General features: G+C 39.7%; 1 protein-coding gene and 3 long non-coding RNA genes across 4 annotated transcripts in view; 1 reads left to right on the forward strand and 3 right to left on the reverse strand.

Moving 5' to 3' along the window:
- Nucleotides 1–24,473, reverse strand: part of LOC146667507 (cell adhesion molecule CEACAM5-like) — a 104,068-nt gene that overhangs the window by 26,146 nt on the left and 53,449 nt on the right. The window lies entirely within an intron of this gene.
- LOC146667508 (uncharacterized) lies at nt 3,327–5,041 on the forward strand. The gene is made up of 3 exons (XR_014912073.1): nt 3,327–3,595; nt 3,817–3,898; nt 4,420–5,041. It is a non-coding gene; the product is annotated as an uncharacterized LOC146667508 (long non-coding RNA).
- LOC146667509 (uncharacterized) lies at nt 4,729–6,979 on the reverse strand. Its single transcript, XR_014912074.1, has 2 exons — nt 6,129–6,979; nt 4,729–5,336 (listed from the first exon to the last, which is right to left on the reverse strand). It is a non-coding gene; the product is annotated as an uncharacterized LOC146667509 (long non-coding RNA).
- On the reverse strand, nt 15,282–16,745 carry LOC146667510 (uncharacterized). Its single transcript, XR_014912072.1, has 3 exons — nt 16,483–16,745; nt 16,180–16,261; nt 15,282–15,658 (listed from the first exon to the last, which is right to left on the reverse strand). It is a non-coding gene; the product is annotated as an uncharacterized LOC146667510 (long non-coding RNA).

Consider the following 24,473-nt stretch of genomic DNA (forward strand, 5'->3'; position numbering starts at 1 on the left):
TATATAAGAGCAGATGCTGCTGGTGCAATAAGCTGTAGTTTTACGTCCAATGGATGATGATCTGATTAGTCGACTAATCGCAAAAATAATCGGTGACTAGTCGACTATCAAAATAATCGTTTGTGGCAGCCCTATTTCAGATGACAGCCTGGGTGGTAAACATAGTGGGTTGTGGGGATTAATCCAGTTCCGACAAGTTTCAGCCGAATCTCTCCGGTAGCAACCCAGGAATAGAGCCCCCGAAGGTCCATCTCTTTCCGAAGACGATGGAGCAGGACGTGAAGGCCGGCTCGCTTCCCCCGCTTTCTCCGACGAGGCCGCTGAAGCAAAAATGAGCTAACCAGCAAGAGTGGAGGTAGACCTGGTGCTGCGTCGTACTCTAACGGCAGTAGGAAAACAGCCTCATTTCGTTGACTCTGAAAGCTATCCATTGCAGATTTGATCGCTAACAACGCATGACGATCATAAATCCGAAGGGAGGTGACACCAGAAAAAACTGTAACAAAAACACTTGCATAGCATATAAAATAAACAAACACATGGACGAAGGCAGTGGCACAGCCAAACATAGGCGCCATCTTGACCCGTAACCATCATCTTTATCATTGCATTAATCATCATTTCATCAAAGTATTTATTGAAGCTGTTGGCATTATGTTATAATTTGTATTACAGGTGTTATCATAATCACATTAACCTTTATTACAGGTGCAGTTATAACCACTTTAAACTGTTGAGTTTAAATTTATAATCTTAAATGCTTATATGCTGATTATATTGGGTTATATAAGAAGGGCCCAACTCTGAGTACAGTCTGTGCCAAAAGTCTTGACAGGAAATTGCATGTTTTTGCAGAGCATGCTTTTGCACCCAGAAAGTGAAACTAAGCAGAGTGTAAGTGACGTGGAGCTTAGAAGGTTAATCTTACAGTAAAAATAGTAGCTGAGCAAAGGCCTGAGTATATTCAGCAACCTGCTGCGTTTGAGTTTGCTTGGTAACAGATGACTCAGAATAAGTCAGGAAGTGTACTTTTAAAATGTCTTTGTTTCCTCTGTAAAGTGTTCATTTTTTGGTGGTTATTTTGAGGAGCTGTCTGGATGAGGCTATTTGAATAACCAGGTTATTCATTATTATCTTTTATTTGTTTATATTCTTTTTTTATTAAGCTTTGAGTAGTGGCATTTAATTAAAGCACTTATTCAATATATACATATATAGTTTTAGTTAGATTGTTACACATATGAAAGTGGCCTCTGTCTGGTTGTGAGTTTTAGTAGGCGAGGTGAGAGGTGAAACAGAGTGCCTGCAGAATTGGCAGTTTTGTTGCAGAGCATGCATCTGAGGTTTTGGAGAAGCAAGAGCGAGATGAGCTACAGGAAGCACCTGGCTTGGAGGCGAAGAAAATGTTCTTTTCAAACTGTGTTAATAGTCGTTAACAGAACATTTGTGGTTTTAAGTTATGCCTGTGATGTATCTGCTTGACGCATGAGGGGGCGTCATAAATAATACCCTGATGCTATAAAAACAACTGCTTCTGTATTATTTTGTGGAGATTGACGCTGAGTGTGTGACAGTGTTCATCTCCCCACACGTGTGTTCATTAAAATCATCGTTTGACCTAACCCTCCTGGACCAGTGTTGTGATTTTGAATCCCTCCTGTATCCCTCTTTAATATTTGAACCCTTAACAGGCGGCACTGCATCAAGAATCGTCATTCATCTATGAGCGATATCACCACATGGGCTCAGCATTACTTTGGGAAACCTTTGTCAAGTACCACATGTAGTTACATACACAAATGCCAGTTGAAACTGTACTGTGCCAAAAGGAAGCCCTATGTTAACAGTGTCCAGAAGCACCGTCAACTTCTCTGGGCTCAGAGGCATCTGGGATGGGAAATGTGGTCAGATGAATCAGTATTTCATGTATTGTTTGGGAGAAATGGACCAGACTGTTACCAGCAATAAGTCCAAATACCAGGTCTGTCAACAGTATGGAATCTGTATCAGTGCCCTTGGTAAAGGTAACTTGCATTTCTTTGATGGCACCATCACAGAGAATTTGGAGGACAACATGCTGCCTCCAAGAAGACATCTTTTCCAGGGAAGGCCATATTTCAACAAGACAATGCCAAATCACATTCTACAAACAGGCCCGACATGTCTCCAATAGAGAATGTGTGTCGCATTTTGAAGCGCAAAATGTGACAACAAAGATCCCGTACTGTTGCCCACCTTAAGACTTGTTTGCAGAAGAATGGGAAAAAGTTACACCTGAAACACTTCGTTACTTGGTGTCTTCAATCCCTAAACATTGTTTAAGTGTTGTGTAAATGCTTTACTGTTCCAATGTTTGTTTGTTTTTTACAATGTGTGGCAAGAAACAAAATTGGAATATTGTTTTCAGTTTCATTTTCATAACATACCGTCCGAACTTTTTCTGATTTGGGGTTGTATGTAAAAATGTTCTTTTTGTCTTTCTTTTCTTTTAAGAAAATAGTGCTTGTACAAATATTTTTCCCGTATCACTTGTGTTTATTTTAGAATAAATACTGTAAAGTAGACCTACCTTTTAAACTGAGAAGGACAAGAAGTGCACAGGTTGCAGCAATTAAACTCATAGCTGTTCCTCTCATCTCAATAAAACATAACTGTTGGTTGATAATGTGTATTTGAAGTAAACGAGTCCCAGCAACACCTTTAAATACAATCCACAATGGAGCTGTCTTCAATGAGCTGGAAAAAAATTGGCTTTTTCCTGAGGCATGTAATTAAAAGCAGAAACTGTTAATACACACTGGACTGTAGCCTCTGTACATGTGAATAATTCTGAAAGGGCTCACAATTGTTTAAGAACAACCAACGTCAAGTCTGAGGAGCAAAATAACGAACATGTTTACAATCCTGGTCTAACGCTATGATGAGGAATGGAGAGATGAACCGGTTTTTAATTAATGTAGTTAAGTCTTTGTTTGATGAGTCAGCCAAGAATCCAGTGGGAACCAGGCCTTAGATGGCCTCGCCCTTCAGGGTAAGTAACGATATGTTATTATTGCTTGGTTAGTCTGCCTGTCTGCCAAATATGAGCTTTTTAAACAGTTTAGTCACAGATTTTTTTTAATACTGTTTTTTATCATAGCAAAGAATTCTATAAATTAGGTAAGAGAAAATAATTGTCTTCTGGGTTAATGTCTGTATTACTATTTACATTGTTGTAGGTAATAGTTATTCATGACTGTTTTAAAGTGGCTTATCTTCTGTGCTAATATGGAAGACAAGTAATCTATGTGAAAGAAAAGAAAGCAATTTTAGTTCAACGTAGTGATTTTTTAAGTGGGTATAATTTGAAAATGCTTTTACTAGTATAGTGGATGTTCTTTAAATATTTAACATTTAAAGTGTGTGTCACTTTACAGACTCCAACTTCAGTTTTGGTTTGGTCTCACCGTTGTAGGTCATAACACAAACAAGTCGTCAAGTCAAGCAGCTGAGGAAAGGGCTTAAGGAAACCATGGTATGGCCGCTTCTGACAGAAAGATCAGACATCATTCCTCTTTTCTTACCAAGGGAATCAGAGACTGCTCCCTGTTGTGAGGTCAGGTCACGTCACATCTTTTAACATCTGAATAGTAAAGGTATTTGGTTAATTTATGAAGGATGAACATTAATTGTTGACACAAAACACCAATATACTGTTTTGTATGCTTGGGTTAGTTGAACAGCTGGGTTACATTTAATAAAAATACACCTAATGTTGCTGATGCTCTTAAGACTACAAGATAAGTAAAGCTATAAAATGACTGTGGCCTGCCACAGAAGATGAAGATGAGGAAGAAGAGGAATGCTCTCGAGGATAAATGCAGAGTGGCAGGTTACCTTCGGTCCTTCATTGAAAATGGTAAGTCTGCTGCGATAGGTATTTTGCCATTGGTTTTCTCTGATTATACTTTGTTAATGACCCAAGATCACTGGACTGTATGTAATTTACCAAAGTACACTATAGTAGAGCTGGGCGATATGAGATTTTTTCATATCACGATATATATATATTTTTTATAAAAGGACAAGAGCGGTGAGGTCTATCACAATAGTTTAATTTTTCTATTGAGAAAAAGTTATTTCGCAATACATATCGTTATCGTTCTATCGCCCAGTTCTACACTATAGTATAATTTTTTGTTATTTGCTCCATGCAATACATAAGTGGTGGCATTATCAGTTGCACTAGAATTGTATGTAGACTACTTTTAGCTTTGTTAACATAAAAATATCTATAAAAGCTACAACAGCAATTTGAGTGGGGCAAAAATGTCTGGTGCCCTGTATGTAAGTGGTCATCTTTTATGGTATTTCTCTATAAAAGATTCAAAATAATGAATATAGGATGTCATTATAGTTTAAAACAATCTTCTGTTGCAGCATCTTGTGCACAACAAAAAGCCCTCATCAAGTTTTGGACAGGATGGGAAGTCTTGCCGAGAAATGACTGTGGAAGTGGTCAACAGCAATCTTCCAAAGTCTTCCACCGGTTTTGAAGTACTACGTCTTCCTGCACACTACTGTACCTATGAGTCATTTCTAATGGACATTCAGGTGTGTCTCAACTCTACTGACTCAGGTTTTGGTCTGGTTTACGATTGATTCCATAACCACATGGTAAAATTAGACCATTTCTTATTTCTCGCATCACATTACTGTACTCAGTGTTCAAAGAAACGGACAATCTAGTGAGTTCTAGTTCTTTTTAATACACTTGACAGTGAAAAATACACACTACAGGTGTGCATTTATGGCTTTTTTAATATAAACTGATGAAGAGTTCAGATATCAAAATCAGTTGTTCACTGTACATTATAAATTACACAATATGTTTTGTTTATACTCGCTACTGATACAAAAAAAATTTCTAGAAAAAATTATTTGAATTAAGATGTTACACTACTGTACTGTGTTCATTGTATTAAATCTGCTCAGAGTTGACATGTACTGTATATCCAACCAAGAAATGAATATCATTAAAGTGACAGCTGTATAAAACAAATCCTGTTTTATAGCCACTCACTGTTTTGTTGAAAATGAAATTGGTTATGCTGTTTTGAGTCAGTATTAGCTACAAAGCTGTAAAAAAAAAAAAAAAAAAAAAAAAAAAAATCCTCCTGACATAGAAACTGATTAAATGTAATAATGTCTTTCTACAAGTGATTCTGAAGTATTGGTAGCACAGCAGGGTCTTGTTCATTCAGTGCATCTGGGAGCTGAATCTCAGGAATGGTGATCTCATTTGATGGGCGGCGATTATGTTGTCCTGTCCAGTCCACACCATAATCCTCATCAACCTGAAAGAGCATGCACATGTTTTAAATCTAAACTGAAGAGGTGTTTCCTGCAGCTGTTCCTAGATGGACTTATTGAGTCTGCCAGGGCCTATGTGAGTTGCTTAGGCATTGGCTACCAACTAATTATTCATTCACCCATTCTAGGTCAGGATTGGTTCTCTTCAGGTATAACAAATTTAACTTTGTTTAAAGTATTGCCATCTATACCTGACAGGTGGGATAAAAAAGAATGGCTTGGGAGACACACAGCAAATCTCAAAGTTTTCCAATTAATGCTGAAAGAACCAAGGATGTAAATGTATTCTTGTTTTAGCTTTGCCGAAGACACCAGAGAAAGTATGATATCTATAATGCTGCTGAAATAGACAAAACCATTTCAATAAACTCGCTATTTAACATCAACCTTGTTATGCATTATCAGAGAACAATCAACTGCAAACAGCAATGAAACATTCAACTATGTACTATTTAAAGCACTAATGACCCTGTTGTCTAACAAGATGTGATAAGTAAGTAGACTGTGGAAAGCTGGTGGGTCTACTCTCTGTGTAAAAGGTTCCTACAGGCTCCACTGACCCCAGTCTCCGAGTTAACACACTAACAGCTAACACTGCTAAACGTGTCTCAACGCCGAGATGGCGCCGATAGCTTTAGCCGTAGCTGCCCCACTTTAGACAGTAACAAAAAAAAGTAAGCGATAATAATTCATTGTCAAACGTCATAATTAAGGTCAACATCTAAACAATGCTGTGTACAGAATCACACAGGTGCTCAATTACAGCATAAACTTACCTTAGACCTTCCTCCGTCATTTCCCTCCTAATTGTGCTCGGAGACACAGAAAACGTATCGGCAATTACCCCGATGGTTATCCCGGACAGCACTAAAGTCCTGAGTGCTGCACCGGGATTTCTAGACGTGGACGGCCAACATTTGAAGACTGTTCTTCCTCGGCGTATTCCAAACGAACACGGTGCTGAATTGCTCTTAAACCTTCGACAATGCTGTCATCGATGCTAAGATTTTGAAGAGCAATTATCATCCAGACATTTCAGAAACATCATCTAAACGACTCAAAACAGTATCTACAGGTAAATGATCCCTCTCTGATTTGCTTAAATGAGCAGAACTGGCTGAAGTTCACACCAGTCCGCCATCCTCCGTGACTTTTGACCTAGCACGCTGTTGCTAGCTGTAGCAGCCGTCCGCGGAGCCGGTATCCAGGAAAACTAGTCGATGGTAAACGATAAGCCAATAGGTGCAAAGGTCCAGCCCACTTACATTGATTGACAGACAAAGTCATTCTGCTGAAAAGTCGCATTATGAAATAAATAGGCCATCGGGAAAAACGGGATTTTGAAATAAAGACTGACTTTGAAAAAAGGTCATTTTGGACTAAAAACGGCTGGAAATAAATAAAATGCCTCAGGAATAATCTCTGTTATTGTGAAAAATAATGACCATGAAATAATATTTCACAATAATAAGTAAATTTATATAGCAGAATGCAATATATTTCACAATAATGAGCATTGTTTTCAAAATGTGTTCCATGATTTCACAATATCATTCTCACATTACATATCTGTGTCTTATTTATTCACATAGTTATTTATTTCATCTTGACCTATTTATTTATTTAATTTTGAACACTTTGGAGTTCCATAGGATTTGGTGAGCAAATCTGTTACATTATTAAAGTTCAATTTCAGAAATAATAAATGTTATAGATTTAGTGATCACCAATTGTCCTAACCAGGAAAAGGAGGAATTTCAGGGAATCATCTGAGAAGATGACTGAAGACATAGCAGACAACAGAGAACAGGTGAAAACAGTCATATAATTGCTATGCTACACAACAACAATTTGGTTTAGAGAAATAATTCATGCTCCTGTCTTTAATGTAAATACATTTTTATTGTGGAACAGTTGTGAGCACTTTTGTATCACAGCAAGAAGGTCTTGGGTTTGAATCCACCATCTGGTTGGGGGCTTTCTTTGTGGAGTTTGCCTGTTCTCGCAGTGTCTTTGTGGGTTCTCTCCAGGTACTCTGGATTCCTCCCACAGTCCAAAGACATGAGGTTCTGGGGTTTGGGTTAACTGGTAATTCTAAAATTTCCCATAGGTGTGAATGGTTGTCTGTGTCTCTGTGTTTGCCCTGTGACAGCAACCTGGCAAGAGAGTACCCTACTTCTTGTCTCATGGCAGCTGGGCTACCCCATCCCCACCTCACATCCCGATCACTGGATAAGTGAATGGACTTTTTTTCATTGCATGTGAAGCTTGTAACTGACACAGATTTTCTATACAGTTCCTGTCTGTTCATGAAGAGCAAGAACTGCTTCAGTAGTCCATTATACGCTATATACTGGACTGGTCATGCAACACAGAGCACCTGTATAAAAAAGCACAAAGCCGACTGTACTTCCTCAGGAGGCTGAGGTCTTTTAACATCTGCAGGAAGCTCCTGAGGATGTTTTACCAGTCAGTGGTTGCTGGAGTACTTTTCTATGCTGTGGTGTGCTGGGGGAGCAGCACAGCAAAGAAGGACTCATGCAGGCTGGAGAAACTGATCAGGAAGGCTAGCTCTGTGGTCGGCATGAAGCTGGACACTCTGGTGTCCTTGGCAGAGAAAAGGATACTAAAAGAACTGCTGGACATTATGGACAATGCTGGGCATCCTCTGCACACGGCCATTAACAACCAGAAGAGTCTGTTCAGTGACAGGTTGCTTCTCCCAAAGACAAGAACCAACAGACTTAAACTCCTTTGTCCCACGTGGCATCAGACTGTTTAACTCCTCTCTGGAGGGGAGAGGGAGGGGAAACAGGAGGACAAAGGAGGGGGGAACAACTAAGCTGTAGTGCCTCTTCACCTCACTGTGCAATTACCTTTTATGCAATACTTTTTGTTAATAGACAACGGGGAAATAGGCTTCAATACTTGAAATGTGCAATTCACTTGTATTTTTATACGTGTGTGTGTGTGTGTGTGTGTGTGTGTACACGTTAGGGTCTTTCCTCACCTGCCGATGTACATTAGGGTCTTTCCTCACCTGCCGAACATCTTGATTCTGGTCTCTGGCTCCGCTGCAGGGAAATGGTGGAGCAGTGTGTTCAATGTGTGGTGTCTGGAAAGTGTTAAGGGTTCAAATATTGAGGATTGATTCAAAATCACAACACTGGTCCAGGAGGGTTAGGTCAAACGATGATTTTAATGAACATACGCGTGGGGAGATACATCACATGCATACGTTTCAATACCACAAATGTTCTGTTAACGACTTTTGACACAGTTTGAAAAGAACATCCTCTTCGTCTCCACGCCAGGTGTCTTTCCTGTAACTCGTGCCGCTCTCGCTTCTCCAAAACCTCAGATGCATGCTCTGCAACAAAACTGCCAATTCTGTAGTTGCAAGAAAAATATGTCTGAACTCTTACCTAGAATATAAGTCTACCTACAGTGTGTGTGTATGTGTGTCTCGACCTCAATTGCACTCTGTTTCACCTCTCATCTTTCCTACTAAAACTCACAACCAGACAGAGGCCACTCTCATATGTGTAACAATCTAACTAAAACTATATATGTACACTCAACAAAAATATAAACGCAACACTTTTGTTTTTGCTCCCATTCCCCATGGGATGGACGTAGAGACCTAAAATTCATTCCAGATACACAATATAACCATCCCTCCCAAACAGTGGTCACAAATCAGTCCAAATGTGTGGTAGTGGGCACATCTGCTATATTGAGATAATCCATCCCACCTCACAGGTGTGCCACATCAGGATGCTGATCTGACATCATGAGTAGTGCACAGGTGTACCTCAGACTGCCCACAACAAAAGGCCACCCTGGAATGTGCAGTTTTTTGCGCTATTGGGGGTCTGGGGACCCAGAACCGGTCAGTATCTGGTGTGACCACCATTTGCCTCATGCAGTGCAACACATCGTCGCATGGAGTCTATCAGATTGTCAATTGTGGCCTGTGGAATGTTGGTCCACTCCACTTCAATGGCTGTGCGAGGTTGTTGGATATTCGTGGGAACTGGTACACGCTGTCGTATACGCCGGTCAAGCACATCCCGAACATGCTCAATGGGTGACATGTCCGGTGAGTATGCTGGCCATGCAAGAACTGGGACATTCTCAGCTGCCATCTGCCCTGAACAATGTGAACCATGATTCATCCGTGAAGCGCACACCTCTCCAACGTGCCAGACGCCATCGAATGTGAGCATTTGCCCACACAAGTCTGTTACGGCGACGAGCTGGAGTCAGGTCAAGACCCCGATGAGGACGACGGGCATGCAGTTGAGCATCCCTGAGACGGTTTCTGACAGTTTGTGCAGAAATTGTTTGGTTGTGCAAACCAATTGTTCCAGCAGCTGTCTGGGTGGCTGGTCTCAGACGATCTTGGAGGTGAACCTGCTGGATGTGGAGGTCCTGGGCTGGTGTGGTTACACGAGGTCTGCGGTTGTGAGGCCGGTTGGATGTGCTGCCATATTCTCTGAAACGCCTGTGGAGACGGCTTATGGTTGAGGAATGAACATTCAATGCACGGGCGACAGATCTGGTTGACATTCCTGCTGTCAGCATGCCAATTGCACGCTCCCTCATTGCTTGTGGCATCTGTGGCATTTTGCTGTGAGAAAAAACTGCACATTCCAGGGTGGCCTTTTGTTGTGGGCAGTCTGAGGTACACCTGTGCACTACTCATGATGTCAGATCAGCATCCTGATGTGGCACACCTGTGTGGTGGGATGGATTATCTCAATATGGCAGATGTGCCCACTACCACACATTTGGACTGATTTGTGACCACTGTTTGGGAGGGATGGTTATATTGTGTATCTGGAATGAATTTTAGGTCTCTACGTCCATCCCATGGGGAATGGGAGCAGTAACAAAGGTGTTGCGTTTATATTTTTGTTGAGTGTATATATTGAATAAATGCTTTAATTAAATGCCACTACTCAAAGCTTAATAAAAAAGAATATAAAAGATAATAATGAATAACCTGGTTATTCAAATAGCCTCATCCAGACAGCTCCTCAAAATAACCACCAAAAAATGCACACTTTACAGAGGAAACAAAGACATTTTAGAAGTACACTTCCTGACTTATTCTGAGTCATCTGTTACCAAGCAAACTCAAACGCAGCAGGTTGCTGAATATACTCAGGCCTGTTTCTAGATTATATGTGATATATGTATTGTAAGCGTGTATGCAATCCTTCCATAGCTCTAAGCCCCTTACACGATAGATTGGCTGGACATATCGCCAGCCAAAGCTTTTGACCTTCAATTAATCGACTGAGCCACAATTCTTTTATAGGTACAAAATGCAATGTGTATAAAATGATTACAGTTGCACCTGCAATGAAGGATTATCACATGATTATGATACCACCTGTAATACAGACTTTAATGTAATATCAACAGCTTCAATGAATGCTTTAATGAAATGATGATTAATACAATGATAAAGATGATGGTTATGAACAGTAGCAGTAAAATAATTTCCCTGATCCCCACAAAAGGCTGACCAACACAGTGGATTTCCATCACCTAAACATGCCTCCCCTATTTGAGTAGGATGCCACGACCTGACGGAAGAGCAGTACTGGACTGAAATGCAGGATGGCAGCTAGAAAGCTACACAAGCAAACTGACTGTTATCACAACAAATAAACATACCCTTGTCTGGCAGTCCTGTGTGCGATGAATCCCACTGTTACAGTGAGCATCATCACACGTTTTGAAGAGAACCACAGCTGCGGGAGCTGTGATTACATTTGCTTACATCAGAAAGTGTACTTGATTGGAAATATTTTCTAAATGCCAATTTATGTTATGTGGCTAATCAGCCATATAATCTATATTTTACTATAGCAAAGATTTTTAACAGCTGAATTTGGGTGTGAATATTTTAACAGCTTTTAAGAGAACTACTTCACAAGACATAGATGAGTGTGTGTGGGCTTTCACTCAGATTGTGTTGCCCCCTTTTTCAAGATATAAAACAACAAATATGATCAACACAGTGTATTTTATCATATTTGTTCTCCTGTTATATGATAAAATTTCAAAATTAAATGAGGTCAAGGTCAAGGTAACTTTATTTATACCCAAAGGCAAGGTAAATTTGCTTTACAGAAAAATGACAGCATTTGGCATCCCTTTAAAAACACACATACCTAGTAAATATATAAAACTCACTGTGGCACATATATAGTAGTTTTGATATTTCGAATCAAAAACAGTTCTTATTTAATTCAGTGACAGCAACGGGGACAAAGCTATTTTTATAACGCTTTGTCCTACATCTCGGAAATAGAAACCTCCGTCCTGAGGGAAGAAGCTGAAATTCACCCCTTAGAGGATGGGAACCATTTTTAAGGATTGATAAAGCCATCCTCTGTACCTGCTTAGAGTACAGGGAGGCTAAACAAGACTGTGGCTCACCTATCAGACGACTGGACCATCTCACTATCTGATTTAGAGAATTTTTCTCTGTGACAGAGGTCTGACCAAACCATGCCACCAAACAAAAGGATAAAACAGACTCAATAAAAGAACGATAAAACAAAGTTAAAATTTTTTGGTCAATGTGGAAGTGAACAAGTTTCCTAAGACAATAAAGGTGCTGGTGACCCTTTTTACAAACTGATTTGCAATTTTGATCAAAGTTCAGTTTTTCATTTATTATGGTCCCAAGATATTTATATGATTGTACTTGCTCTATTTTCTGACCTTTAATTAAAGTGACTCCGTGCCCATTTTGTTGTTTCCATATCTTTTGTCTTAGATATGTTCAGCTGGAGATAAGACTCCTCACACCACTGAACAAAGTCATCAATGACTGGACCGTGGTTAATTTCACCCTCTTTCAGTAAGCTGACAATAACAGAGTCATCTGCATATTTAATAATGACCCTGTTTTCATGTCTGCCCTGACACATATTTGTATAGAGAGTGAATAATAAGGGCGATAGGACACACCCTTGAGGAGAACCTGTGGAGGAGAACACTGGGTCAGACAGAACCCCATTTATTCTCACTCTTTGTGATCTGTCAGTTAAAAAAATCTAAAATCCAGCCCACCAGGTTTTTCCTGATTTCAAACTGTTCTAAAAGTCTTTTAATTAAAATATGCGGCTGTATTGTATTAAAAGCCGAAGAAAAATCAATGAAAAGAAGTCTTGCAAAAGTCCCTTTACTCTCTACATGTTTAAGAATTAGATTTAGTAAAGTCAAAAGTGCGTCCTCCACTCCTCTGTTGGGCCTATATGCAAACTGCATTGGATCCAGTTGACCTTCAGTCTCTTTCATAATCACATTTCTGATGATTTTTTCAAAGACTTTCATTACAACTGAAGTGAGGGCAACAGGCCTGAAGTCGTTTAGAATTTTTGGACGACTAGATTTAGGGACAGGAACCACGACTGCTTCTTTCCAAAGAGAGGGCACATGTTGTGTTTGCAAGGATTTGTTAAAAATAACCTGAAATATAGGACTGAGTTCATCAGCACAAGATTTAATTAGGTGGCCACTAATATTATCAGGACCCTGGCTCTTGTTCACACTGACTGTATGAAAGGCCTTTTTAACATCACTGAGTTTAATAATAAAGTGCTGAGTATCTCTCAGTTTCTGTTTCAGTTCCAAAATATCCTCGCTAAAATCAGAAGAACTAAAACGAGCATAAAACATGTTTAAGGCATTTGCAAAATCTCTGTCTGAATTAAAATCATCTAAAATGACCTGAATACTGCTCTGGGGATTTTGAAACCCTGCTATGGTTTTCATACAAGTCCAGGCAGACCAGATTCTTCTGACCATATGTCAACATCCTTAGTCTTTGTCTTCTCTCGTTTTAAGACAGTTTTATAGATGGGCAGAAGATGCACACAGTTATGGTCAGAAGATCCCAGAGGAGGAAGCGGGAGGGATTTATAAGCATTCTTCACCGATCCGTAACAAAGGTCCAACATTTTATCCCGTCTGGTAGGACAGGATACATATTGATACAGATTGCCCAAAGTTGATTTAAGGGAGACATGGTTAAAGTCCCCCATTATAAAGTTTGGTGCATCAGGAGGAAGCGCCTGCAGCTTCTGTACTACGTCTGAAATGATGCTGCAAGTGGAGGCGGGGTGAGCCTTCGGGTGAATGTAAACTACGGTAATAAAAAGTTGTGGAAACTCACGGGGGAGATAAAAAGGGCGCAGTGACACGGATAAAAGTTCAACATCTGGTGTACAAATACACTCTCTAACAGTCACAGCGCTACAATAACGTTTGTTCACATACAAGCATACTCCCCCTCCTTGAGATTTCCCTGTTACCCGTGCATCCCGATCCTGGCGAAAGGGAGCTCCAAAACCGTCAACTGAAAAATCGGTGTCCTGATCCAGCTCCGTCAGCCATGTCTCGGAAAAAGCCATTACACAGCTGAATGTGGTTAAATGGGTATAGAGAAACAAGTTGTCCTTTATTCTGCTTGTCAAAATCAAAAAGTAGTATTTCAAACTGTACAATTTCAGTCATGCAGACATTTCTTCACTCTCTCATAATACTGTTAAGTAAATATGGATTACTATGTCATCAAGATTATTAATTAATCCAATTTATTAAATCTACTTTTAGCTTATAAACACACTGGAGTCAGTATTTTATAGAGCCGTTAGCCTGCAGATGGCACCACTTACATCAGCAAGGGTAGTGTGCCCTTCTTCAGCTGCTCCTGCTTTTCAAGGATGAAGGGTGTGACCTTGTGAAAGGAGTGGGAGGACTCTTTGTATAAGATTAACAAACAAAAAGATGAAAAGAACAAAAAGGCAAGAAAAATTATTCACATGAGTCAGAAGGACGTGATTAAATAAAGCCTGCAAGATTTGCTTTACTTTTACAACTGACATCAGTTCATACAGAAGATAAAAGTTCAAAGCAGGACTGTGATACATAACAGCAAATCGTGTTTATTTAAAACTTGTCTGTGGTACATTAAGTGATAGCCAATGCATTTTTCTTCTCTGCATTTCTCTCTATTTAATCTTAGTATCCCCTTACTTGGTATATGTATCACTGTGTGTATGGGTGAGTTAGTTTATCCTGGAGTTATGAGATCCTCTGAAGGGCGAGGCCATCTAAGGCCTGGTTCCCACTGGATTCTTGGCTGACTCATCAAACAAAGACTTAACTACATTAATTAAAAACCGGTTCATCTCTCCATTCCTCATCATAGCGTTAGACCAGGATTGTAAACATGTTCGTTATTTTGCTCCTCAGACTTGACATTGGAATCGGTGCATGCTCCCGGGTTGACTCGCGACGATGACCGGGGCATGTTGCGTCGGACCCCTTTTTCCAACACACACATCCGGTACCACGTCACAACAAATACGTCATTTCCTGTTGATTAAAAAAAAAAAATCCAACCTCAAACGGTCCTGGGGCCGAAAATTGTCCCGCCCGATCAGCGGGCGAAGCCGCTGCAGCACGCCGGAAATGACGCTTCATTCCCCGCAGGTCTCTTTAAGCAGCCCGCTGTTTTCCAGCCCCGGGTCAAATGTGGAGCAAGGGCGCCACCCGGTGGACAAATAAAAAAATTACAACTCTAAGGCCAGTACTGCAAGCGGAAGCGGAAGCATTACTGATCACGATCGATTTGACCGTAATTTTTTTGCCGTGAAAAATAGCGTTTATAATGGGTTTCAATGGGGCACAAATCGACCACTAGGTCCGATAGCGTAAGTTTATCGATAGCTTAGCCACTGAAGCTAATTTCCGGAAGTCATACTGAAATTTTAACAGTAAATGTGACCAAACTTTTTTTTGCAGACTTTCGCTATATTCCATTCAACACTGTGCAAATGGCAGGTAATCAAAATTTGAAAATAGCCACAAATCGACCCAAGACCCTCCAGGGGTTAAAAAAGCCATAAATGCACACCTGTAGTGTGTATTTTTCACTGTCAAGTGTATTAAAAAGAACTAGAACTCACTAGATTGTCCGTTTCTTTGAACACTGAGTACAGTAATGTGATGCAAGAAATAAGAAATGGTCTAATTTTACCATGTGGTTATGGAATCAATCGTAAACCAGACCAAAACCTGAGTCAGTAGAGTTGAGACACACCTGAATGTCCATTAGAAATGACTCATAGGTACAGTAGTGTGCAGGAAGACGTAGTACTTCAAAACCGGTGGAAGACTTTGGAAGATTGCTGTTGACCACTTCCACAGTCATTTCTCGGCAAGACTTCCCATCCTGTCCAAAACTTGATGAGGGCTTTTTGTTGTGCACAAGATGCTGCAACAGAAGATTGTTTTAAACTATAATGACATCCTATATTCATTATTTTGAATCTTTTATAGAGAAATACCATAAAAGATGACCACTTACATACAGGGCACCAGACATTTTTGCCCCACTCAAATTGCTGTTGTAGCTTTTATAGATATTTTTATGTTAACAAAGCTAAAAGTAGTCTACATACAATTCTAGTGCAACTGATAATGCCACCACTTATGTATTGCATGGAGCAAATAACAAAAAATTATACTATAGTGTAGAACTGGGCGATAGAACGATAACGATATGTATTGCGAAATAACTTTTTCTCAATAGAAAAATTAAACTATTGTGATAGACCTCACCGCTCTTGTCCTTTTATAAAAAATATATATATATCGTGATATGAAAAAATCTCATATCGCCCAGCTCTACTATAGTGTACTTTGGTAAATTACATACAGTCCAGTGATCTTGGGTCATTAACAAAGTATAATCAGAGAAAACCAATGGCAAAATACCTATCGCAGCAGACTTACCATTTTCAATGAAGGACCGAAGGTAACCTGCCACTCTGCATTTATCCTCGAGAGCATTCCTCTTCTTCCTCATCTTCATCTTCTGTGGCAGGCCACAGTCATTTTATAGCTTTACTTATCTTGTAGTCTTAAGAGCATCAGCAACATTAGGTGTATTTTTATTAAATGTAACCCAGCTGTTCAACTAACCCAAGCATACAAAACAGTATATTGGTGTTTTGTGTCAACAATTAATGTTCATCCTTCATAAATTAACCAAATACCTTTACTATTCAGATGTTAAAAGATGTGACGTGACCTGACCTCACAACAGGGAGCAGTCTCTGATTCCCTTGGTAAGAAAAGAGGAATGATGTCTGATCTTTCTGTCAGAAGCGGCCATACCATGGTTTCCTTAAGCCCTTTCCTCAGCTGCTTGACTTGACGACTTGTTTGTGTTATGACCTACAACGGTGAGACCAAACCAAAACTGAAGTTGGAGTCTGTAAAGTGACACACACTTTAAATGTTAAATATTTAAAGAACATCCACTATACTAGTAAAAGCATTTTCAAATTATACCCACTTAAAAAATCACTACGTTGAACTAAAATTGCTTTCTTTTCTTTCACATAGATTACTTGTCTTCCATATTAGCACAGAAGATAAGCCACTTTAAAACAGTCATGAATAACTATTACCTACAACAATGTAAATAGTAATACAGACATTAACCCAGAAGACAATTATTTTCTCTTACCTAATTTATAGAATTCTTTGCTATGATAAAAAACAGTATTAAAAAAAATCTGTGACTAAACTGTTTAAAAAGCTCATATTTGGCAGACAGACAGACTAACCAAGCAATAATAACATATCGTTACTTACCCTGAAGGGCGAGGCCATCTAAGGCCTGGTTCCCACTGGATTCTTGGCTGACTCATCAAACAAAGACTTAACTACATTAATTAAAAACCGGTTCATCTCTCCATTCCTCATCATAGCGTTAGACCAGGATTGTAAACATGTTCGTTATTTTGCTCCTCAGACTTGACGTTGGTTGTTCTTAAACAATTGTGAGCCCTTTCAGAATTATTCACATGTACAGAGGCTACAGTCCAGTGTGTATTAACAGTTTCTGCTTTTAATTACATGCCTCAGGAAAAAGCCAATTTTTTTCCAGCTCATTGAAGACAGCTCCATTGTGGATTGTATTTAAAGGTGTTGCTGGGACTCGTTTACTTCAAATACACATTATCAACCAACAGTTATGTTTTATTGAGATGAGAGGAACAGCTATGAGTTTAATTGCTGCAACCTGTGCACTTCTTGTCCTTCTCAGTTTAAAAGGTAGGTCTACTTTACAGTATTTATTCTAAAATAAACACAAGTGATACGGGAAAAATATTTGTACAAGCACTATTTTCTTAAAAGAAAAGAAAGACAAAAAGAACATTTTTACATACAACCCCAAATCAGAAAAAGTTCGGACGGTATGTTATGAAAATGAAACTGAAAACAATATTCCAATTTTGTTTCTTGCCACACATTGTAAAAAACAAACAAACATTGGAACAGTAAAGCATTTACACAACACTTAAACAATGTTTAGGGATTGAAGACACCAAGTAACGAAGTGTTTCAGGTGTAACTTTTTCCCATTCTTCTGCAAACAAGTCTTAAGGTGGGCAACAGTACGGGATCTTTGTTGTCACATTTTGCGCTTCAAAATGCGACACACATTCTCTATTGGAGACATGTCGGGCCTGTTTGTAGAATGTGATTTGGCATTGTCTTGTTGAAATATGGCCTTCCCTGGAAAAGATGTCTTCTTGGAGGCAGCATGTTGTCCTCCAAATTCTCTGTGATGGTGCCATCAAAGAAATGCAAGTTACCTTTACCAAGGGCACTGATACAGATTCCATACTGTTGACAGACCTGGTATTTGGACTTATTGCTGGTAACAGTCTGGTCCATTTCTCCCAAACAATACATGAAATACTGATTCATCTGACCACATTTCCCATCCCAGATGCCTCTGAGCCCAGAGAAGTTGACGGTGCTTCTGGACACTGTTAACATAGGGCTTCCTTTTGGCACAGTACAGTTTCAACTGGCATTTGTGTATGTAACTACATGTGGTACTTGACAAAGGTTTCCCAAAGTAATGCTGAGCCCATGTGGTGATATCGCTCATAGATGAATGACGATTCTTGATGCAGTGCCGCCTGTTAAGGGTTCAAATATTAAAGAGGGATACAGGAGGGATTCAAAATCACAACACTGGTCCAGGAGGGTTAGGTCAAACGATGATTTTAATGAACACACGTGTGGGGAGATGAACACTGTCACACACTCAGCGTCAATCTCCACAAAATAATACAGAAGCAGTTGTTTTTATAGCATCAGGGTATTATTTATGACGCCCCCTCATGCGTCAAGCAGATACATCACAGGCATAACTTAAAACCACAAATGTTCTGTTAACGACTATTAACACAGTTTGAAAAGAACATTTTCTTCGCCTCCAAGCCAGGTGCTTCCTGTAGCTCATCTCGCTCTTGCTTCTCCAAAACCTCAGATGCATGCTCTGCAACAAAACTGCCAATTCTGCAGGCACTCTGTTTCACCTCTCACCTCGCCTACTAAAACTCACAACCAGACAGAGGCCACTTTCATATGTGTAACAATCTAACTAAAACTATATATGTATATATTGAATAAGTGCTTTAATTAAATGCCACTACTCAAAGCTTAATAAAAAAAGAATATAAACAAATAAAAGATAATAATGAATAACCTGGTTATTCAAATAGCCTCATCCAGACAGCTCCTCAAAATAACCACCAAAAAATGAACACTTTACAGAGGAAACAAAGACATTTTAAAAGTACACTTCCTGACTTATTCTGAGTCATCTGTTACCAAGCAAACTCAAACGCAGCAGGTTGCTGAATATACTCAGGCCTTTGCTCAGCTACTATTTTTACTGTAAGATTAACCTTCTAAGCTCCACGTCACTTACACTCTGCTTAGTTTCACTTTCTGGGTGCAAAAGCATGCTCTGCAAAAACATGCAATTTCCTGTCAAGACTTTTGGCACAGACTGTACTCAGAGTTGGGCCCTTCTTATATAACCCAATATAATCAGCATATAAGCATTTAAGATTATAAATTTAAACTCAACAGTTTAAAGTGGTTATAACTGCACCTGTAATAAAGGTTAATGTGATTATGATAACACCTGTAATACAAATTATAACATAATGCCAACAGCTTCAATAAATACTTTGATGAAATGATGATTAATGCAATGATAAAGATGATGGTTACGGGTCAAGATGGCGCCTATGTTTGGCTGTGCCACTGCCTTCGTCCATGTGTTTGTTTATTTTATATGCTATGCAAGTGTTTTTGTTACAGTTTTTTCTGGTGTCACCTCCCTTCGGATTTATGATCGTCATGCGTTGTTAGCGATCAAATCTGCAATGGATAGCTTTCAGAGTCAACGAAATGAGGCTGTTTTCCTACTGCCGTTAGAGTACGACGCAGCACCAGGTCTACCTCCACTCTTGCTGGTTAGCTCATTTTTGCTTCAGCGGCCTCGTCGGAGAAAGCGGGGGAAGCGAGCCGGCCTTCACGTCCTGCTCCATCGTCTTCGGAAAGAGATGGACCTTCGGGGGCTCTATTCCTGGGTTGCTACCGGAGAGATTCGGCTGAAACTTGTCGGAACTGGATTAATCCCCACAACCCACTATGTTTACCACCCAGGCTGTCATCTGAAATAGGGCTGCCACAAACGATTATTTTGATAGTCGACTAGTCACCGATTATTTTTGCGATTAGTCGACTAATCAGATCATCATCCATTGGACGTAAAACTACAGCTTATTGCACCAGCAGCATCTGCTCTTATATAACTATCATTAGCTTACAGCTTTAAGTGTTTAAGGTCTGTGCTAACTAAAAATAAAGACAAGATGATAGTTTATTAAATTTTAATGAAATTTGCAGATTGTTTCGGTGAAGTTTAATAAACTCCTTGCTATCTAAAATATAACAGGACACTGGAGTATATTCTGGAGCATCTCACACTTCTGATAATCAGCTGTCTGCTTGACGTTTATTCAGCTGTGTAAAAACTATAACTTTAATCTCAGACAAACTGATTTACTCAGGAACAAATAAAATACTAAAAAAAAAAGTCAAACAATAACATTTTAAGTTATCCAAGTGACTCATATATATTTAACCTGAGTAGCGAAAGACGGCGGTGGGTTTGAAAATGATTTGCGGGGAGTCCGGTGTTCTCACGGCGCTAGTGAGCCTAGCCCCCGGCTCGCTAATGAGCTAGTGGGTAACAGATGTCTCCGAAAACGTCGGAGCGCTTTTGAAAATATGTGGTGTCCTGATAAACTGAGCAGATATTTGAGGTTTACACAGCTACATTCTCGCCTGAAAATATGTTAAACGTTTATTTTGTGACCCAGAAAGAATAATAAGAGTAACAGTAAAACTAACTAGCTGCCGCCATTGTTGGAAACTGCGCTGGGCCGCGCTATGAATTCTGGGACGCAGCTGCTTCTTCTTCTTCGGGGTTTAACGGTAGCTGACATCCTTGTACATGCAGTGCTGCCATCTTCTGTTTCAGTCCGTTATTACACTCTTAAATCCTGCCACTTATTCCTGCGTCTTTTGTGATCTTACAAAGCTTCAAACGACGCGTCGACTATTAAATCAGTCGTCGAAGATTTTGATAGTCGACGTAATCGTGACTAGTCGACAAATCGTGGCAGCCCTAATCTGAAAGCATGGAAAGCCAAGCCTCATCTCGGCAGGAACCCTGTTTTGCTGCGCGGCTTACCGCATAGCGCGGACTCTGTCCTTGGAAACTCTACCCCTGTCCTGGTGAGTCGCAGCCTTAAATGGATGTTAATTAATGCCCGCTCAATCGCCAATAAGTCTTATATTTTAAATGACTTGTTCTGCTCTGAGAAGCTTGACTTCATGTTTATCTCTGAGACGTGGCAACGTGAGAATGAAGTCTCACATCTTTTAGAGTTTTGTCCTGCTGACTGCTCATTTCTCTGTGCACCTCGGATATCTGGACGAGGGGGTGGAACAGCGGTAATTTTTAAAAATACTTTTTTATGCCAGACGATTTCTTCAAGCTGCTACAACTTTTTTGAGATGCTTATGATAAAAATTGGAAGAGAACAGCCCATATAGAGCATTTTAATTTATCGTCCACCTGGGTCTGCTGTGTCTTTTGTGTCAGACCTACAAGACTTTTTAACTTCCACTATTAAAATGGGCAAGGTTATCATTGTTGGAGATTTCAACATTCATGTGGATGACTCAACAAACAGTACCACTAAGGAGTTTCTGAGCATTATGGACTCTTTCAACTTTGTTCAGCATGTAGCAGGGCCTACTCATACAGCTGGGCACACTCTGGACTTGGTCTTCACCTATGGTGTTTCCCTTGACCACATGAATTTAAATGAAGTTGTTTTTAGTGACCATAAGTCAGTCTCTTTTACTGTATCTGTTAATTCAGAGTCCCATCCTCAAGGTTCTACTAGGCGCAGGCGCTTTATTAACGACTCTATAATTTCTGAATTTTCCTCTCTTTTTAATTTTAAAAGTTCCTCTAACGAGGTTGAGCTTCTAACTAATTCTTTTAATGAACACTGTCTTGCCATTCTAAATCGGGTTGCTCCTCTAAAAACCAGTTATTGCTCTGTTAGTTCCCGGACACCATGGTTAAATAATCAGACTTGTGGTTTTCGACGCTCCTATCGGAAGGCAGAGCGTCTGTGGAAGTCCACCGGTCTGACTGTCCATCGTGAGCACTTTAAAGAACTACTTTACCTATATAATGAATCAGTCAAAGAGGCCAGATCCTCTTACTTCAATAATCTTATAAATCATCATAAAAATAATTCAAGAATTCTATTTGATACCATCAACAGTATTGTTTCTCCTCCAACCCAGCATGCTCTGTTGCTTTCTGATGAAGATTGTAATACTTTCCTTAATTACTTTGTAAATAAGGTGATGTACTTGAAATCCAAAATTTCCTCAAGTGCCTCCCCTTATGAAGATACCCCTTGCTGTCTTGGATCATTTACCTCCTTTTCTCCAATCACACTAAATGACTTAATTATATGTAACCGAGGACAAGGGATGAGTAAACGGGGCAAAGAAATACATTGATCGTTTATTTATTACATGAGTTAGACATAATAATTCCCAGTCATTTCCAGACAGGACTTACAACACATCCTGCTGATATCCCAGCTGCACATGAGACTTACCACACAAACTGTGCGAAAATAACAACACTGCAACCCGTCACACCCCGCTTAGCGACACTGGAATCGTGGCACACACTGCAAACAATTCGGGTCTCAGCGCAGCTGGGAATCAGTATGGCCTGTGATCTGGGAGAAAAAGGGAAGTGGCACAAACAATTAAACAAAAAAAAAAACAAAAGGGTGGTTAGTCCGCCCTTACACAACTCACTCTCAATCAATAACCGCCTTTACGGCTGGACAGACTAACCAAAACAAAATTACAAATCAATCAAAAGAACGAAAAAAGGACAGCAAAGACAGCACAGCTGAAAAACAAACAACATTATCAATTAAAATATTACCCAATAAAATAGCAATTTTATAAAACCATTCAAAATCATGAAGCTAAAACAAACACTCAATATACCTACAATATTGATCAGTTTCCCTGTGCGCAGTCGATCTAGGGCTTGATCAATTCTTCTATTAAAATTCGTGGTCACACTAAAAAAGTCCAATGACACATTAAAAATAGGCACATGCAATAGCAAGCGATCCAAACAAAAATGGCAAAAGTCTCTTACCGACAGTATACCCACTCGCACCTGAGTGAATTAATTGCCTCTGGTTTTTTCCACAGAAGAGCGCTGACTTCACCCCACACACCCACTACCTTTTCACAGCTCTTCAGCCAATCACCTGGCAGAGAGCAACAAACTGCCAGGTGACACTTGTTACATATAGTTTTAGGTAAAATGAAATCCTCATCATGCTCTGTAGATATATTACCTCACTCTGTCCTGTCCGGGTCTATCACCAGCATTGGTCCCACATTACTATCCATCATCAACAGTTCACTGAGGCAAGGCTATGTTCCATCTTATTTTAAACATGCTGAGGTAACTCCTCTGTTAAAAAAAACAGAATCTTGATCCTAGCTCTGCTAGTAATTACCGACCTATTTCAAAATTGCCATTTGTAAGTAAATTACTTGAAAAAATTGTTGAAAATCAGTTCAGGTCTCTATTATGTAGAGAAAACTGAACCCCCACAGGTTTCAGTTTTAGGTCCATTACTATGTTCTTTTTATATGCTTCCTTTAGCTGGTATCATTCAATCTTTTAGCGACCTGTCTTATCATTTTTATGCTGATGACATTCAGCTCCATATGTCCTTTAAGCCTCACCAGCTGGATAGGCTGTCCACCCTAGTCCAGTGCTTAACCCAGGTTTCTGATTGGCTTTCAAGCAACTACCTTGTTCTAAATACTAACAAGACCGAGACCATGATCATAGCTCCTCCTGAGCTACATTCTAAAATCAGTCAGGTTCTTGCCTCTTTCTGTCCATCTGTCAAGTCAAATATTCAAAATCTTGGAGTAATATTTGACTCTTCTCTGGGCCTTGACTCTCATGTAAAATCTTTGTCTCGTTCCTGTTTCTATCATTTAAGAAACATGTCTAAACTGCGACATACAGTATGGTTTCCTCAGCTGAACTGGAAAAACTCATTCATGCATTTGTGTCATCACGCTTAGATTACTGTAATTCCCTTTTTACTAGCTTGGATAAATCATTTCTCTCTCGCCTCCAGACAATACAAAACACAGCAGCCAGACTACTAACTCGCTCTACCAAGCGTGTTCACATCACTCCCATCTTATATTCTTTACATTGGCTCCCAATAGAGTTTAGAATCCGCTTTAAAATTCTTGTTTTAACATACAGAGCACTAAATGGCCAGGCTCCGGATTACTTATCCAAGCTTCTTATAAAATACACTGCTGCTCGTCATCACCGCTCACAGACTCAGAGTCTCTTAGTTGTTCCCCGTACACGACTGAAGACAAAAGGGGACAGAGCCTTTCAGTTTGTTGCACCAAGGCTGTGGAACAGTTTACCACTACATTTACGTTTGCTTGACTCTGTGGATTCTTTTAAAAAACAGTTAAAAACTCTTCTGTTCAAACAAGCCTTTCGTTGATCTACTTATTTTATATTTTTTACATTTGATCTT

This window comes from Rhamphochromis longiceps, linkage group LG6, assembly GCF_057381845.1.
Source record: "Rhamphochromis longiceps isolate RC_006_pf linkage group LG6, R_longiceps_female_GT1.1, whole genome shotgun sequence".
Classification (NCBI taxonomy): domain Eukaryota; kingdom Metazoa; phylum Chordata; class Actinopteri; order Cichliformes; family Cichlidae; genus Rhamphochromis; species Rhamphochromis longiceps.